Here is a 4,314-nt window from a genome sequence, read left to right on the forward strand (position 1 = left end):
ATATATATATATATATATAACATGTAAATTAATGCATCACGTGATCAAGAAATACAACTATTCATGCATCTGGCTGTTCAACAATATTGTCCAAGTCAAATGTGATTCTATGGGCATACAAAGAAAAATTTAAAACCGTTAAGCATTCTCTGTATGTTTCGGCTCTTCCATAAAATGACAAACATTTTCAAATCAGTTTTGCAAAGATTAAACAAGACAGCATCCTTAATGAAAATTTTAGGAAGGCTGAAGGAGTTGGAGAAAAATTGAGAACAAGAAAGGTAGCACTTTAAAGAAGAGGACTTGCAAAAGAAAATGTGTAGGGAAATATATTTTGATGGGAGTGCTAACCTGCCGTGTAGTTTTGGTAGTGTACTGGTTGTGATCGTGGCTTGGGTAATGTTATACATCAGCCATATCCCCTAAAACCTATCTGGCGCGGTCTTTTATAGCATTTAGCGCATAGATAAAAACTAATCTCTATGCTCCAAATGCTATTGGAGACCACGCTACACAAGTTTTGGGAGCATAGGAAGTGATGAATAAAATTACTCCTTCCTATGCTCATTTTTCTCAAAGTTGGATGCAACCGTGTCGATTTGTAAGTTCTAGGATCACCCTCCCGCCATGAGAGTAATGCTATACGAAGGACATTTAATTTGTTTCGCAACACAAACCAAGAACGTAATTTTTAGTTAAATATAAATTACATTTTTAAAAAATATATATATTATTAACATTCCTTCAAGAACAAGTAGAAAATTGTGTACCTAGTTAGCAAATTCAAAACCTAAACATGTTTGGGAAAAAACAAATTAACCTCTTTTCGTTACGCAAATGCTGAAAACTCTTTCAATTACCGGTTAATTAAACGGATTATCAAATGTGGCACCTATAAGTAATACACTTTTCAAAACAAACTACAAAACACTTCTCAACTAATAAAACACAAAACATTTATCAAGAAATAATTATTATTATATTTTTTCAAGCAAGAGATTGTTCATGTACAATTTTTTCTAGGTGCAACGGTACTAATTACATGTATAAAAATGAAAACAATAGTTTTTCCTCTTTTTTTCCTAAAAAAAAGTAGGGGTTGCGCTACCGTTTGACTTCTCTTATTAAAACTTTTTTTATTCAAAGAGGAGAAAAGGAAAAGGGGAGCTATATGAAACTCCGTTTCAATGTAAAATGTTGCGAAATTTTTTTTTTCAGTGTATGGCACATACAGGAAATCACAAAATTATATAAGGGTTCCCCAGCCACCCCCAGTGGGTTGAGCCACCATGAGGATGGCTTGTAGTCATTGGCCACCATTTGGGTTTTACGATTCAATTTTTTATTAACTATTTTGGTTTTGAATATATGCTATACTAAATAACATGCAAATATGCTTAATGTTTTCTTATTAACTATCGAATCCGATGAAGAGTCGCTCGTTAACAATCGAATCCGATCTTCTGCAAAATATTAAGGATCCTTCGAACGGTTTGACGACATTGGATTTGATGCAATACAACCCTTCTATATTAACTGATCGAAGCGGTCAAGGTGAGATGGTGAGGGAGAATATATATAATAGCAAAGCTAATCCATTCCTTAAAATAGGATTGAGGAATATACTTTAGAACTTAACATGATGTCCAAATTGATTTCTTAAGATTTTCAAAACAAGATGGAGACAATTGACAATCCATCCGAATAATTAAACAAATACAAAATGACAAATCCTCTGCCAGTATTCTCATATAACCTGTAGTGTGTGACGTGTGTCTGTCCATTATATTATTAAGATTGTTGTTCTTCCAGATGGTAATTATATGATTATGATTGCTTTTATGTTCTTCTAATTAGGCAGAAACTGTTCTCAAAGGGTAGCTCAATTGGCTAGGGACCACGCCTTATGAAGCAGTGGTCACTAACTTACTAGTTCGAATCCACCCTCCCCTCTTGTGTGGACATGTTAGAAAAATACAAAATAAAAATAGGCAGAAACTCCTAAAATAAGCAAAAACATGTTTTTACCTCTAGCTACGATGCTGCCGGCATTTGTCTTCAATGCACACGTTTCAGGCTCATTCAATATTGCACATTTATTAATTGATCTTAGAGCGACGATGGAGATGGAAACCTCTTCCGAAATCAAAAGACAGTTTAAATATGCCATTGAGATCCTTACTTTTGTGCTTTGAATTTGTGTATTAATATATCCAAAACTCTGATGTTAGAGCGCTTAGCAACAGCTTCCTTTTGATTTTTTCTAAGTTTAGAAAATAAAACTACTTTTTACTTCCTATGAAAATATATTTCACAATAGCTTCCCTTACCTTTCCTTATACAATTAAAATATTATTTCTTTACAAAATACAAGTTCCCTACCTACCCTCACTTTTTTTATTAAACAAAATCCTCAATTAAAAACAAAAAGATGAAAGAGAAGAGAGGGAAAAAAAAATGTTTATATTAAAATAATGTATAAGGAACCACTTTCGCATCCCTACACATTAGGAAACACTGTAGCAACCCTTGAGGGTTGGTTAAATATAAGGAATCAGATGTGAATAGGTTTTTGTTGTTTTAAAATTTTTCCTAAACATAAAGAAAAGAAATGCATATAGGGCATCTGCTACTAGTGCTCTTAAGAAAGTTAACCTTGAGAATGATGCCCTCTTCAAATTGTTATTGATCAAATGGAAACAAGAACCTATAAAAACCACTTAATTCTCTTCTATTTTCACAACCCAAGTTGAAGAAATTCTAGAGTCCAACCCATCTTCTTTAAAATTAGTGCCTAGCTAGCTAGTTTCAATCCTCAATTAAGGATATATACCATGGGTGTAATCACTTACACAGACGAGTACACCTCCCCTATCCCACCAGCTAGATTGTTCAAAGCCTTGGTCATTGATGCCCACATCCTGATCCCAAAACTCCTCCCTCAGGTTGTTAAGAACATTGAAATCATTCAAGGAGATGGAGGGGCTAGAAGCATCAGGCTGATCACTTTCGTCCAAGGTAAGCTTTATTATAAAATTTCACTCGTTAATTAGCCCAAAAAAAAAGTTTTGAGAAAATTATCACTTAATGAAGCAATTACATGAAAGGGACATTTTAACATTAAAATGACCCCTGGTGAGATCGTTTTAACAAAACGACCCCACTACAGAACGCCCTAAACCATAGTTTTTTGGTAGTATACGTAGTAAACATGATTGTTGTCCATGCAGGTAGATAATTTAGTACTGTGAAGAGCCGAATTGATGAGCTGAATGAAAAGACTTATTCCTACAAGTACACGGTGATCGAAGGTGATGCCTTGTCTGACAAACTTGAACTGATTGTTCATGAGGCTCAATTTGAGGCAACAGCAGAAGGTGGGAGTAAAAATAAGATAAGATGACAACCAAGTACCACACAAAGGGTGACGAAGTGATCAAGGAAGAGGAAATCAAGGCTGGCAATGAAAAGGTGCTGGGTATGTACAAAGTTGTGGAAGGCTACCTCCTTCAACAACTTAATTAGCAGCATTTCTTCTGAATTAATGCTGAGTTTCAATCAGTCACCTTTTTTTTTACATCTTAATGTTGTGGCTTTTGCTTTTGTCTCTGTATAATTTCGTTGTACTCATGTACTGCTTCAAGCTTACATAATGTGAATGATGAATTCCTTTTTATTTCTCATTGTCTAATTCAGTTTGTGTCCTCTCATGGGCGCCTTTTATACTCGGTCAATTTCTTAACGTCCATCCACACAACCCATGCCAATAATAATATGATGATCTGGAAACAAATCCTACAAATCTTCATTAATTTTGCATTCAATGTGCTAAAACCCTTGCAACAAACTTAACACACACACAACCAACTACGGGAAAGATAGTAAATGCCACGAGATTTCAAGACTAGAAAAAAGATTCTCCATGTCAAAAAAAAAAAAAAAAAAAAAGATTTTCAACTCAATGCTCTCTCCCTCTCCTTATGTAATGCCACCGAAATTTGATTACATTAATAATTAATTATGTGCGCATCCCAGTACTCATCTATAACGTAAGTGACTCTCTAGTGATCTATTTACTACCCACGAGGATTAATTAATAGAACTAATCAACCTCAAAAGTTACAAGCGGAATTTTTCACATTAATTAACTAGAGCGCCAGGCGATTGACTTCAATAATTAAGAACTGAGAAAATGGTATCGATTTTAAGGAGTTTGGGAGGCTAATCTTCAACTCTTGCCTCTTGAGGAATTCCAACATCACTTGGGTCACCTTACACTGCGCACATGATTTTGGGTACTTAATCAAAATCTTG

The 4,314-nt window shown here is 34.6% G+C and overlaps 1 pseudogene; it reads left to right on the forward strand.

The window, feature by feature from the left end:
• The first annotated feature begins 2,834 nt into the window (after positions 1-2,834).
• Positions 2,835-3,525, forward strand: LOC132187901 (major strawberry allergen Fra a 1-2-like; annotated as a pseudogene).
• Positions 3,526-4,314: the final 789 nt, after the last annotated feature.

Source organism: Corylus avellana, chromosome ca7 (genome assembly GCF_901000735.1).
Source record: "Corylus avellana chromosome ca7, CavTom2PMs-1.0".
Taxonomy (NCBI): domain Eukaryota; kingdom Viridiplantae; phylum Streptophyta; class Magnoliopsida; order Fagales; family Betulaceae; genus Corylus; species Corylus avellana.